The 15656-nt window shown below is 44.3% G+C and overlaps 1 protein-coding gene and 1 pseudogene across 7 annotated transcripts in view; both read left to right on the top strand.

Annotated features, from left to right (window-relative positions):
* The window catches only part of LOC137532316 (E3 ubiquitin/ISG15 ligase TRIM25-like), a 49463-nt pseudogene extending 48424 nt beyond the window's left edge, over nt 1-1039 (top strand).
* The window catches only part of IQSEC1 (IQ motif and Sec7 domain ArfGEF 1), a 1051066-nt gene that overhangs the window by 327054 nt on the left and 708356 nt on the right, over nt 1-15656 (top strand). The window lies entirely within an intron of this gene.

Here is a 15656-nt window from a genome sequence, read left to right as displayed (position 1 = left end):
CCACCCCCAATCTACCTAGATTTTCCACCCTGTCCGATCAATACTTTCAATCAATTTGTGGTCAAAATTGATCGCATCGAACATTTAAAGGATCCGATTCCCATACTATTCGATCACAAAGTGTGAATCTTCAGGGAATTGAAATGGGAAAAACTATGTGTTATTATGGGCACCCATCAATCTTTATTGGCAATTTTGTAAAAATAAATAAATCGGAATTTCCCTTTAAAGCAGCAGGGTCAGCCATACTATCCCAGGAAAATAAAACACATATATAAGTAGATAAATATTTGCTCTACTTATAAAACAGATGCATTGTACTTTCCACATTTTGATTTCAGTTAATTTTATACAGTAAGTAAAGAGAATTCTGTTCCTGGCATTTGCCATCTTGGTTCCCTGACTGAAAGCCAATCCTGATGTCATTTTCTCCCTTACTTTTTTTTTTCTCCTAGAATCTGCACTGTCATATTTAGCTTGCTTTGCAAACACATGAGAACACAGGCATAGATCGTATTTGAGCTTCACAATGAACTGCCCTCTGCCAATCAGTGAGGAGCAGAAATGTGGGAAGGGAGATGACACGCTTCCTTCTCTCACTGTCTTCGGTGATGGGGAGAGAATAGAGCCTGGCTGACTGAGATAAGATTTATTACAGCAGACACATTTATGATTATATTGGAATGCTTGCACTGCAGGGTCAGGTTGCAGACTACATATTAAACACAGAGCGGGGGGGTAAATGGAATTTGATTTTGTAGCTGACAATCACGCTTTAAACCTCAGACTAGCCTAGTAATTCTGGGATGACCGGCAGGCACAGTAGTCACACCCGGCACTATGAACGGCAAGATCTTCTTCCATCACCAAAGTAGTCCATAAAAAAACAAAACGCATGTAAAAGCAGAAGCTCTTTCCCCTTCTATAAAGAGCAGAAATATTTGCAGATTTATTACAGATCTTTCTATTCTTTGCAGTAACAGCGAGAGAGACGCCACGCCGAGTTCTTACAATAACCGAGAATAAAGCCAAGCGGTGAGATAAGCCGGAGAAAGTCCTATCTCGCCATCGCACATATTTCTGAGGCACGCAGGATTCTGTCTCCGTGAAACAAAGGGCTGCGGAAGGCCGCTAACGTCCGCATCTGGCAGATCGCGATTTCTCCGAGCGCAGATGAGATGCCCCAAGTCTGCCCTCCGAACGTTCATGCAAATCTCGCCACGCAGAAATGTCACTTTCCTCAAGGCAAGCGCCGCTCTCCGTGTCACAGAGACTCGCGGATCAGCCAAGGTAGACTCTCCCGGCATCATTGAGCAGCGCATTTACCAAACCGCTGGAGCCGCAGACACAAGGCTCAGAACGTTCAGCATCTTATACCATTTCATTAAATAAAAGCACTTTTATGGCCGATGCTCAAGTTTCTGTGACATTTCAGGGACTGAGTATAATACACTCAACCATCGGCCACATTAACCACTTCATTCCACAGGCTGAAGGGTCCAAATGCGCGGCGCCGGCGCGTCCACGTTACACAAGGACCTTTATAAAAGTCCTCTTTGCACTAAAGGTGCACAAATAGGCGTAACTAGAGGAGAGCAGCCTCTGCTATCACAGGGGGCCCAGAGCTGTGGGGGGCTCCATCTAATAACCTTCCCTTCCTCTGATACAGGAGACTATTCTTCGGATCAGGTGTTTTGTGGTTACACTTGTTATGGGTGGGAAGATCCTGATCACCACACTTGTTTTATGACCCTTGTGAAATGGGCCCCCCAGCTGTGAGGGTTACCAGGGGGAAGCAAGGGAAAGGGTGTGACCATTGGGGGAGGGGCATGCAAGTTTTGGTGGGGGGGGGGGGGGCAGGAATTGTAGTTTAGCAAAGGTGCACAAATGTTTATAAACTTCCATTTTGCAGGAAGTGGTTAAAATCCCTGATGGGTGAAGTAGATGACAATGACTTTATTGTTATAACCAGGACTGTGGAGTTGGAGAAATTTTGGTTACCTGGAGTCGGTGGTTTCAATAAACTGAGGAGTCGGATGATTTTCTGTACCGACTCCACAGCCCTGGTAAATATTAGAATAATAGATCCGAGGAGTCGGAGTTGGAGGTTTCATAAACTAAGAAGTCGGAGTTGGAGTCGGATGATTTTTGCACTGACTCCACAGCCGTGGTTTCAACAGCACTGATTAGGCAGAGACTTCGGAACAGTCCCTTCTAGGAGCAGGAGGAAAGGTCAAGCAACTTTGCCAAGAGGTAAATGTGACAGGGAAGCCAACGCGTCCGATCATCTCATAAATGTTGTGGGATGTTTCCGGTGGGCGGCGGTCCAAAGAAAGAGGACCAGTAAACCTGTGACAGTGTCATAGATGTCCAAGGCTCATTGATGCGTGTAGCGGGACAAGGCAAGGCTAGACGCGTACATCAAAAAAGGGCGTCGGGAAAAAAGGGCGCGTGGTGTAAACGATAAACAGTATTATCGTTTATAGAATTATTGTGTAGAATTTCGTCTACAAATAGTGTTTTAAGAATTTATAAATCACTAAATAATGTGTATGAGATCGTCAATTCTTAAAACGTTAATCTTCCCTGTTTGTAAACTGAAACTTATATTTACGTTTGTTAAAAACCCTCCCTGTACCTATCCCTAACCCCTAGACCCCCTGTTGCTGCCTAAACCTAAGACCCCCCAGTTGGTGCCTAAACCTAAGACCCCCCAGTTGGTGCCTAAACCTAAGACCCCCCTGGTGGTGCCTAAACCTAAGACCCCCCTGTTGGTGCCTAAACCTAAGACCCCCCTGTTGGTGCCTAAACCTAAGACCCCCCAGTTGGTGCCTAAACCTAAGACCCCCCTGTTGGTGCCTAAACCTAAGACCCCCCAGTTGGTGCCTAAACCTAAGACCCCCTATGGATAATAATGTTTTACAGACATTAATAAATAAAAAATGTAAATAAAAAAATGTAAATTATTTTTTTGGGTGGATAATAATGTTTTAGAAATGTTTTAGAAATAGTGATTTAGTATCTTCATAAACGTTATTCGTCACGGGCTCATTTTGTAAAGTTAAATCATCACAAACATAGTTATAAATCCTTAAAAATCTCCGGGCGCCGTTTGTTAAAACGTTAATAATCTCCGGAGCCCTTTTTTCCCTGTTCGGCGCCCATTAAACGATATTTATAATGGGAGTGAATGGGGCGCCCTTTTTGTCCACTTGTCTCATGCGCCCAAATCTCCTGCTTCCAGGCTAGACCATTATTATTATTGTAACTAGCTGATTGCCCGGCGTTGCCCGGGTATGTATTTGGCTGGTGTTGGCTCCGCCTAATTTTTCTAACCCTAACACACAATTACTCACTGACCAAGTTTGTGAGCTTTGCGGTCTTTGGTATCAATAATCTGCATTGAAATGAAACAAATCTGATTGGGTGTGAGTGGCTCCACCCCCTTTTCTGAATTTGAACCCCAGTCACCCAATAACCAACTGTACCAGGTTTGAGGCCTGTGCCATTAACAGTTCAAGAATGGTAGCAATTAAATATTCCCCTTGAAAAGCAACAGGTGAAGTTTGATTCACTTTTGTAGGCTCCAATCACTTTTCTGAATATTAATCCCAGTCACCCAGTGACCAACTGTGCAAAGTTTAAAGACCCTGCCATTAACAGAATGGCTGAAGTTTACATTTTCCCAGTGAAATTTGTATTTGTCTCCACCCACTGATGACCCCGGCGTTGCCCGGGTATGTATTTGACTGGTGTTGGCTCCGCCCACTTTCTAACCCTAAGACACAAACACTCAATGACCAAGTTTGTGAGCTTTGGGGTCCTTGGCATCAATAATTTGTATATTCCCATAGAAATTAAACAAATCAGATAGGCTGTTTGTGGCTTCAGATAGCATTTGAACCCCAGTCACCCAATGACCAACTGTAGCAGGTTTGAGGCATCTGCTATTAACAGTGTAAAAATGGCAGCAATTTAAATATTCCACTTAAAAATCACCAGGTGAATTTTGATTGGCTATTATAGGCTCCACCCACTTCCCTAAATATTAATCTCAGTCACTCAGTGACCATCTGGGCAAAGTTTGGGAACCCTGCCATAAACAGTGTAAGAATGGCTGCAGTTTACACTTTCCCAGTGAAATTTGTTTTTGGCTCCGCCCACTTTTTGCAACCTGGACACAAAGTCACTACTCAATGCCCAAGTTTGTGAGTTTTGGGGTCCTTGGCAACAATAATTTGTATTTTCCCACGAAATTAAACAAATCTGATTCACTGTTTGTGGCTCTGTCCCCTTTTCTGAATTTGAACCCCAGTGACCCAATGACCAACTGTACCAGGTTTGAGGCTTGTGCCATTAACAGTGCAAGAATGGCAGCAATTGTAATATTCTCCTTGAAAAGTGACGTGATTTTTTATTGGCATTTTTAGGCTCCACCCACTTTTCTGAATATTAATCCCAGTCACCCTGTAACCAGCTATGCTAAGATTGAGAACCCTGCCATTAACAGTGAAGAAGGGCTGCAGTTTACAATTTCCCAGAAAAATCTGTTTTTAACCCCACCCACTTTTTGTAACCTTGACACACCGTCACTACTCAATGACCAAGTTTGTGAGCTTTTGGGCTCCCGGCATCAAAATTGTGCTAATGGAAGCAGTTTATCCAGCAAAGAAATCTGGCTGTTTTTGGCTCTGCCTCTTTACTGAATTTGAACCCCAAACACTTAACGACCGACTGTAGCAGGTTTGAGGCCTCTGCTATTAACAGTGTGAGAATGGCTGCAGTTTCAATATTCCCCTTGAAAATCAATAAGTGAATTTTGATTGGCTCTTGTAGGCTCCACCTACTTTTCCGAATATTAATCCTAGTCTCCCAGTGACCAACTGTGTGAAGTTTGAGAACCCTGCCATTAACAGTGTAAGAAAAGCTGCAGTTTACATTTCCCCATGTAAAAAGTTAGTTGTTTTTGGCTCCGCCCACTATTTCTAATCTTGTCATACAGTCACTTAATGACCAAGTTTATGAGCTTTGGGGTCTTTGGCATCAATAAGTTGCATTTTACCTTTGAAATTAAACAAATCTGATTGGCTGTTTTTGGCCCGCTCCCTTCAGAATTTAAACTCCAGTCTCCCAGTGACTGACTGTAGCAGATGTTAGGCCTCTGCCATTAGGAGTGCATGAATGGCAGCAATGTAAATATTCCCCTTGAAAATCAACAGGTGAATTTTGATTGGCTGCTGTAGGCTCCACCCACTTTTCTGAATATTAGTCCCAGTCACCCAGTGGCCAACTGTGTCACGTTTGAGAACCCTGCCAATAACAGAATGGCTGAAATCAATCTAACAAATCTGACTGTCTGTTTGTGGCTCCACCCCTTTAGTCATTTTGGACCCCAGTCACCCAATGACTGACTGTATCAGGTTTGAGGCCTCTGCCACTAACAGCGTAAGAATGGTAGCATTGTGAATATTCCCCTTTGAAAATCAATAGGTACATTTTGATTGGCTGTTGTAGGCTCCACCCACATTTCTGAATATTCATCCCAGTCACCCAGTGGCCAATTGTGTAAAGTTTGGGAACCCTACAATGTAAAAAAATGAAGTTGTTGGCACCGCCCACTTTTTCTAACCTTGACATACAGTCACTCAATTATCAAGTTTATCAGCTTTGGGGTCCTTGGTATCAATACTTTGTATATTCCCATTGAAAAATAAACTAATCTGGCTGTTTGTGGCTCCGCCCCCTTCCTGAATTTTGACCCTAGTCACCCAGTGACCAACTGTACCAGGTTTGAGGCATCTGCTTTTACCAGTATAAGAGAATGGTAGCTGATGAGATATTCCCTTTGAAAATCAAAAGGTGAATTTTTATTGGCTGTTGTAGGCTCCACCCACCTTCCAAAATCTTAATCTGTCACCCAATGACCAACTGTGCAAAGTTTGAGAACCCTGCCATTAACGGTGTAAGAATGGCTGCAGTTTATATTTTCCCAGTAAAAGTTGTTTTTGGCTCCGCCCACTTTTTGTAACCTGAACACACAGTCACTCAATGACCAAGTTTGTGAGCTTTCAGGTTCCTGGAATCAAAAATGTGTGAATGGAAGCAGTTTATCCACCAAGGAAATCTGATTGGCTGTATGTGGCCACGCCCCTTTAGTGAATTTTGACCCCAATCACCCAATGACCCACTGTAGCAAGTTTGAAGCCTCTGCCATTAACAGAGTAAGAATAGCAGCAGTTTAAATATTCCCCCTGAAAATCAATAGGTGAATTTTGATTGGCTGTTCTAGGCTCCACCCATTTTCTTGAATCTTAATTGCATTCGCCCAGTGACCAAGTGTGGCAAGTTTGAGAACCCTGCGATTAACAGTCTAAGAATGGCTGCAGTTTACATTTTCCCATTTAAAATGAACGGCTGAAATTTGATTGGCTGTTTTATGCTCCGCCCACTTTTCCTGGATTTGTAACCTCGGTCACCAAGTGACCAACTGTGCCAAGTGTGGGGACTCTGGCTTGATTACTGTAAGAATGGCAGGCTTTTCCATTTTTTCCATTGCCTTGAATGGGTGGAATCTGATTTGCTGTTTGTAGCTCCGTGTGCAGGGGGGCCGCGAGACCCCCAGAACATATCATCCCAGGTAGTAAGGGATCTGTGTACCAAGTTTCGTTCAAATCGGTCAAGCCGTTTTTGCGTGATCGCGGCACATACACACACACATACATACATACACACACACATACGGTACATCCGATTTTATATATATAGATGTGACATTCTGTGCAGCTGTAAAGGGTATACTGCAGACAAGAGATGACAAACACATTCATAGTTCACACAAAGAATAATCAGAAGAACATCCCAAAACATATGTATAAAAGACATAGGGGTTGATTCATTAAGTTGTGTGGCTCTAGAAGCAGGAGTTAAAAATCAGCATGCGCACGCTATGCGCAATAGTGCTAGGTAGCATGGGCTCCTAAATTACATGCGCTCCTTCCTAGTTACGCACGCTCCTTTTTAGTTGCGCGCCCTTCTTCCCAGTTACGCAATGAATCACACAGACGGCTCTCTCTGGCTCTCCCACTGATGACTCAGACAGATGAGTCACGCAGTCTTTCCCTGCCTGCAGAAATTACTCACACAGACGACTCTTTCTACTGATGACTCAGACAGATGAGTCACACAGTCTTTCCCTGCCTGCAGAAATGACTCACTCAGACGGCTCTTTCTACTGATGACTCAGACAGATGAGTCACACAGTCTTTCCCTGCCTGCTGAAATGATTCACACAGATGGCTTCTGGCTCTCTCCACAGATGAATCAAACAGACTTTCGGCTCTCTGCACTTTGCATTAATCAGAGCTGTCAGAGCAGTCGGTAACTTGTTAAGACCTCACCAGAGGTGTCGGTAACTACCGCCAGGCTTACCGCCTGTTGAAGGCTTTATGAATTGACATTTTCTGACAATTTACTGACGTGTTGTCGGTAACTGCAGCCAAGTCGGTAATTTATCTCCCTGGTCGGTAATGTCAGCTTTTTATGCGGTAACAGCCTTTATGAATTGACATTTTGCTAAGTGGTCGGTAAAGTCTGCTGTTTTCAGCATTACCGCATGAGGTAATGCTTTATGAATCGAGGCCTTTGACTATAGTAGGAGTAGATTGTGAGCTCCTCTGAAGACAGTCAGTGACATGACTATGTACTCTGTAATGTGCTGCAGAAGATGTCAGTGCTATATAAATCTATATATAAAATCGGATGTATGTGTGTGTGTATGTGCCGCGATCACGCGAAAACGGCTTGATCGATTTGAACGAAACTTAATATACAGATCCCTTACTACCTGGGATGATATGTTCTGGGGGTCTCGCGGCCCCCCTGCACACCTGGGCGGAGCTACAAACAGCAAATCAGATTTCATCCATTCAAGTCAATGGAAAAAATGTAAAAGGCTGCCATTCTCACAGTAACCAAGCCAGAGTCCCCACACTTGGCACAGTTGGTCACCAGGTGACCGAGGTTATAAATACAGGAAAAGTGGGCGGAGCTACAAACAGCCAATCAAATTTCAGCCGTTCATTTTAAATGGAAAATGTAAACTGCAGCCATTAGACTGTTAATTGCAGGGGTCTCAAACTTGACACAGTTGGTCACTGTGTGAATGAGATTAACCACTTGCCGACCGCGCACTCATACCGCGCGTCGGCAAAGTGGCAGCTGCAGGACCAGCGACGTAGTATTGCGTCGCCAGCTGCAGGCTGATTAATCAGGAAGCAGCCGCTCGCGCGAGCGGCTGCTTCCTGTCAAATCACGGCGGGGGGCTCCGTGAATAGCCTGCGGGCCGCCGATGGTGGCTCGCAGGCTAAATGTAAACACAAGCGGAAATAATCCGGCAGCAGCGCCGTAAGGCAGATCGGCGATCCCCGGCCAATCAGCGGCCGGGGATCGCCGCCATGTGACAGGGGACGTCCTGTCACTGGCTGCACAGGACGGATAGCGTCCTGTGCAGCCCGGAACACCAGGGGGGCCAGGTAGGAGAGGGAGGGGGGGGGATTTCGCCGCGGAGGGGGGCTTTGAGGTGCCCCCCCCCCCGCAACGCCGGCAGGCAGGAGCGATCAGACCCCCCCAGCACATCATCCCCATAGTGGGGGAAAACGGGGGGCGATCTGATCGCTCTGGATGCACCCTGATCTGTGCTGGGGGCTGTAGAGCCCACCCAGCACAGATCACAAATAACAGCGCTGGTCCTTAAGGGGGGGTAAAGGGTGGGTCCTCAAGTGGTTAAGATTGAAGAAAATGGGTGGAGCCTACAACATCCAATCAAAATTCACTATTGATTTTCAAGAGGGAATATTGAAACTACTGCTATTCTTACACTTTTAATGGCAGAGGCTTCAAACTTGCTACAGTCGGTCATTGGGTGACTGGGGTCCAAATTCACTAAAGGGGCGGGGCCACAAACAGCCAATCAGATTTCCTTGGTGGATAAACTGCTTCCATTCACACATTTGTGATGCCAGGAACCTAAAAGCTCTCAAACTTGGTCATTGAGTGACTGTGTGTCAATGTTACAAAAAAGTGGGTGGAGCCAAAAACAACTTTTACTGGGAAAATATAAACTGCAGCCATTCTTACTCCGTTAATAGCAGGTTTCTAAAACTTTGCACAGTTGGTCATTAGGTGACTGAGATTAAGATTTTGGAAGGTGGGTGGAGCCTACAACAGCCAATAAAAATTCACCTTTTGATTTTCAAAGGGAATATTTAAGCTTCTACCATTCTCTTATACTGTTAAAAGCAGATGCATCAAACCTGGTATAGTTGGTCACTGGGTGACTAGGGTCCAAATTCAGAAAGGGGGCGGAGCCACAAACAGCCAGATTTGTTTATTTTTCAATGGGAATATACAAAGTATTGATACCAAGTACCCCAAAGCTGATAAACTTGATAATTGAGTGACTGTATGTCAAAAGTAGAAAAAGTGGGCAGTGCCAACAACTACATTTTTAACATGGCAGGGTTCCCAAACTTTACACAATTGGCCACTGGGTGACTGGGATGAATATTCAGAAATGTGGGTGGAGCCTTCAACAGCCAATCAAAATTTACCTATTGATTTTCAAGGTGACTATTCACATTGCTACCATTCTTACACTGTTAATGGCAGAGGCCTCAAAACTGATACAGTCAGTCATTGGGTGACTGGGGTACAAATTTACAAAAGGGGTGGAGCCACAAACAGCCACTCAGATTTGTTAGATTAATTTCAGCCATTCTGTTATTGGCAGAGTTCTCAAACGTGACACAGTTGGCCACTGGGTGACTGTGGCTTATATTCAGGAAAGTGGGTGGAGCCTACAGCAGCCAATCAAAATTCACCTTTTGATTTTCAAGGGGAATATTTACATTGCTGCCATTCATGCACTCTTAATGGCAGAGGCCTAAAATCTGCTACAGTCAGTCACTGGGAGACTGGGGTTTAAATTCTGAAAGGAGCGGGCCAAAAACAGCCAATCAGATTTGTTTAATTTCAATGGTAAAGTGCAACTTATTGATGCCAAGAACCCCAAAGCTCATAAACTTGGTAATTAAGTGACTGTATGTCAAGGTTAGAAATAGTGGGCGGAGCCTAAAACAACTAACTTTTTACATGGGAAAATGTAAACTGCAGCTTTTCTTACACTGTTAATGGCAGGGTTCTCAAACTTGACACAGTTGGTCACTGGGTGACTAGGATTAATATTTCGGAAAAGTGGGTGGAGCCTACAAGAGCCAATCAAAATTCACCAATTGATTTTCAAGGGGAATATTGAAACTGCAGCCATTCTCACACTGTTAATGGCAGAGGCCTCAAGCCTGCTACAGTCGGTTATTAAGTGTCTGCAGTGTTCTCCCCAGAATTTTTTTCCAGCCGGGTGGCATGAAAAAGTAACCATGGCAAGAAAAAGTAGCCGGGAGGGGCGTGATAACAGAATGCAGGGCCGGCGCTTCTCTGCATACAGCAGAGGAGAAGATGAGCCGATGACAGCCGGGTGGTCACCAAAACTAGCCGGGTGGAGCACCCAGCTAAAAGAGCCTGGGGAGAACACTGGTCTGGGGTTCAAATTCAGTAAAGGGGCGGAGCCAAAAACAGCTAGATTTCTTTGCTGTATAAACTGCTTCCATTAGCACAATTTTGATGCCACGAACCCAAAAGCTCACACACTTGGTCATTGAGTGACTGTGTGTCCAGGTTACAAAAAGTGGGTGGAGTTAAAATCAGATTTTTCTGGGAAATTGTAAACTGCAGCCCTTCTTCACTGTTAATCGCAGGGTTCTCAAATTTAGCATATCTGGTTACTGGGTGACTGGGATTAATATTCAGAAAAGTGGGTGGAGCCTAAAAATGCCAATCACAAAATCACATGTAGCTTTTCAAGGAGAATATTAAAATTGATGCCATTCTTGCACTGTTAATGGCACAAGCCTCAAACCTGATACAGTTGGTCATTGGGTCACTGAGGTTCAAATTCAGAAAAGGGGACAGAGCCACAAACAGTGAATCAGATTTGTTTCGTTTCATGGGAAAATACAAATTATTGATGCCAAGGACCCCAAAGCTCACAAACTTGGGCATTGAGTAGTGACTTTGTGTCCAGGTTACAAAAAGTGGGCGGAGCCAAAAACACATTTCACTGGGAAAGTGTAAACTGCAGTCCTTCTTACACTGTTTATTTCAGGGTTCCCAAACTTTGCCCAGATGGTCACTGAGTGACTGAGATTAATATTCAGGGAAGTGGGTGGAGCCAATAATAGCCAATCAAAATTCACCTGTTGGTTTTCAAGTGGGATATTTAAATTGCTGCCATTTTTACACTGTTAATAGCAGATGACTCAAACCTGCTACAGTTGGTCATTGGGTGACTGGGGTTCAAATGCTGGAGAGGGGTGAAGCCACAAACAGCCAATCTGATTTGTTTAATTTCTATGGGAATATACAAATTATTGATGCCAAGGACCCCAAAGCTCACAACCTTGGTCATTGAGTGTTTGTGCATTAGGGTTAGAAAGTGGGTGGAGCCAACACCAGTCAAATACATTCCCGGGCAACGCCGGGTCATCAGAGGGTGGAGACAAATACAAATTTCACTGGGAAAATGTACACTGCAGCCATTCTTACACTGTTAATGGCAGGGTTTTTAAACTTTGCACATTTGGTCACTGGGTGACTGGGATTCATTATCAGAAAAGTGGGTGGAGCCTACAAAAGTGAATCAAACTTCACCTATTGCTTTTCAAGGGGAATATTTAATTGCTGCCATTCTTGCACTGTTAATGGCACAGGCCTCAAACCTGGTACAGTTGGATATTGGGTGACTGGGGTTCAAATTCAGAAAAGGGGGTGGAGCCACAAACAGGCCATCAGATTTTTTCATTCCAATGCAAATTATTGATACCAAAGACCGCAAAGCTCACAAACTTGGTCATTGAGTGTTTGTGTGTTAGGGTTAGAAAAAGCAGGTGGAGCCAACACCAGCCAGATACATACCCAAGCAATGCCGGGCAATCAGCTAGTACATAATAATATTAATATGGTAGGACATTAGACTATGACTATGGTAGGATTAGACTGTGAGCTCCTCTGAGTACAGTCAGTGACATGACTATGTACTCTGTAATGTGCTGCAGAAGATGTCAGTGCTATATAAATACATAATAATAATAATAATAATAATATATTAGGACATTAGACTATGATAGGGTGACCAGGCATCCTCTTTTGCCCAGACAGGTCCACTTTTCCGACCTGTTTTTGAAATGTCCGGGTAGTGAAGAGCAGGCTCGGACTGAGCTGAAAAGGAGGGGGGCACAGCACAGGAAGGGGGGAAAGTGGGCACAGAGTGGCAGGGAGGGGGGAAGCCTCCCCCCTCCCTCACCTAGGCCCCCCCCCTTCCGCGCTCCCCCCCTACAGAACTGCAGCCAGCGGCAGCAGCTGGGAATAGCTTACCGAGAGTGAAAGCTCTGCATGCTGCTGTGCCGCTGGTCTGGTCTTCTGCACTGACACTGTCCAATCACGCTCTCGCAGTACTTCTTGTGAGAGCGTGATTGGACAGTGCAGTGCAGGAGACCAGACCAGCAGCGGCACGCAGAGCTATGGATCTGACTCTCGGATAGTAAGTGATTATCGCTCTCGCTGCTGCTGCATGCAATTTTGGTGGGGGGAGCGCGCAGGGGGGGGGGCCCTAGTTGAGGGAGGGGGGAGGCTTCCCCCCTCCCTGCCGCTCTGTGCCCGCTGCCCCCCCCTCCAAGCCGGGGGGAACTTAGACCTAACTGGGGACACCTGGATATCTGTTGCCAATCTGATTGCATTTTGTGGGGGCATCTGCTGCCAATCTGATTGCATTTTGTGGGGGTATCCGCCGCCAATCTGATTGCATTTTGTGGGGGAATCTGCCACCAATCTCATTGCATTTTGTGGGGAAATCCGCTGCCAATAAGATTGCATTTGTGGGGAAATGTGCTGCCAATCTCATTGCATTTTTTTGGGAAATCTGCTGCCAATCTTATTGCATTTGTGGGGAAATATGCTGCCAATCTGATTGCATTTCTGGAGAAATCTGCTGCCAACCTGATTCCATTTGTGGGGAAATATGCTGCCAATCTCATTGCATTTGTAGAGAAATATGCTGCCAATCTGATTCCATTTGTGTGGAAATCTGTTGCCAATCTCATTGCATTTTGTGGGGAAATCTTCTGCGAATCTGATTGCATTCTGTGGTCGGCCGGCCCTTCACCACCATGTGGTCTGTAAAAAAAAAAAAAAAAAAAAGGCCCTCCTTGCCCGTGAAGTTGGACAGCACACTAAGCTAAGGTCTTGGATATTTGGCCCCACCCATGACCACGCCCACATGCTGTTGTGATTGTCCTCTTTTTTGAAAATCAAAATATGGTCACTCTAGACTATGACTATGGTAGGATTAGTGTGAGAGCTCCTCTGAGGACAGTCAAAGACATGACTATGTACTCTATAAAGTGCTGCAGAAGATGTCAGTGCTATATAAATACATATTGATAATATGGTAGGACATTAGACTATTACTATGGTAGAAATAGAGTGTGAGCGCCTCTGAGGACAGTCAGTGACATGACTATGTACTCTGTAATGTGCTGCAGAAGATGTCAGTGCTATATAAATACATAATAATATGGCAGGACATTAGACTATGACTATGGTAGGATTAGAGTGTGAGCTCCTCTGAGGACAGTCAGTGACATGCCTATGTACTCTGTAATGTGCTGCAGAAGATGTCAGTGCTATATAAATACATAATATTATGGTAAGACATTAGACTATGACTATGGTAGGATTAGAGTGTGAGCTCCTCTGAGGGCAGTCAGTGACATGAATATGTACTCTGTAATGCGCTGCAGAAGATGTCAGTGCTATATAAATACATACTAATAATATGGTAGGGCATTAGACTATGACTATGGTAGGATTAGAGTGTGAGCTCCTCTGAGGACAGTCAGGGACATGACTATGTACTCTGTAAAGTGCTGCAGAAGATGTCAGTGCTATATAAATACATAATAACAATATAATGAAAAACATAGCACGTATCCGACCTTTTCTCTCCCATGACACAACCAAAATGTTAGTACATGCTCTTATTATTATATCTCGATTGGACTATTGCAATATATTGCTTGGTGGACTTCCAACTAACGACTAACACCGCTCAATTCTGTACTGAACTCTGCTGCTCGTCTCATTCATCTCTTCTCTCGCTCTTCCTCTGCTGCTCCTCTCTGTCAAGCTCTTCACTGGCTACCAATTAATGAGAGGATTCAGTTCAAACTCTTAACCCTAACCTACAAAGCTCTCCACAATCTCTCTCCCCTGTACATCTCCTCACTAGTCTCCAGATACCAACCCAACCGCAATCTCAGATCTGCACACGAGCTTCTTCTATCCTCTTCTACAATTACCTCCTCACATTCACGTGTACAAGACTTCTCACGTGCCTCACCCCACCTCTGGAATGCCCTTCCACAACACATCCGCCACTCTCCCACCTTCCAAATTTTTAAACACTCCCTCAAAACCCACCTTTTCCGACAAGCATATTCTCTAGCTTAGGCCATGCACCCACTAAATAACCTAATTGCGCACTGCCTGTACATATACTGTATACATCCCCACCTCTTGTTTCCACCCCATTCCTTTAGATTGTAAGCTTGCAAGGGCAAGGCTCTCACCCTTTTGTGTCATGGACTGTTATTAATTTAATTGTTTGCACACTGTTAGACATTTATACATTTTAGTCATCATGTTAAATCAAATTGTAATCAGCAGTGCTGTATCTTGTATCAGTGTTCATATTTGATGTATATCATTGTCTGTATCATTATGTATCCCTTATTTGTTTTCTTACATTGTACAGCGCCACGGAATATGTTGGCGCTTTATAAATAAATAATAATAATAATAATAATAATATAATGGTAGGACATTAGACTATGACTATGGTAGGATTATAGTGTGAGCTCCTCTGAGGACAGTCAGTGACATGACTATGTACTCTGTAAAGTGCTGCAGGAGATATCAGTGTTATATAAATACACTATAATTATTATTTATTGTATTTATAAAGTGCCAACATATTACACAGCGCTGGACATTAGTTTAGGTTACAGACAATATTTAGGGGTGACATACAGCAATATGACAATACAGAAATACAAGAAAGACTACAGTATGAGTACAAGGTAATGCTTAGTCAGTCACTGGATGGAGCATGGAGATCACACAGCACAGTATGAGTACAAGGTAATGCTTAGTCACTGGATGGAGCATGGAGATCACACAGCACAGTATGAGTACAAGGTAATGCGTAGTTACTGGATGGAGCATGGAGATTACGCAGCACAATATGAGTACAAGGTAATGCTTAGTCACTGGAGGGGAGCATGGAGATCACACAGCACAGTATGAGAACAAGGTAATGCTTAGTCACTGGATGGAGCATGGAGATCACACAGCACAGTATGAGTACAAGGTAATGCTTAGTCACTGGATGGGAGCATGGGGATCACACAGCACAGTATGAGTACAAGGTAATGCTTAGTCACTGGGGGGGAGCATGGAGATCACACAGCACAGTATGAGTACAAGGT

Source organism: Hyperolius riggenbachi, chromosome 9 (genome assembly GCF_040937935.1).
Source record: "Hyperolius riggenbachi isolate aHypRig1 chromosome 9, aHypRig1.pri, whole genome shotgun sequence".
Classification (NCBI taxonomy): domain Eukaryota; kingdom Metazoa; phylum Chordata; class Amphibia; order Anura; family Hyperoliidae; genus Hyperolius; species Hyperolius riggenbachi.
The sequence above is the reverse complement of the archived record's forward strand: the minus strand, read 5'-3'. Positions and strand labels throughout refer to the sequence as shown.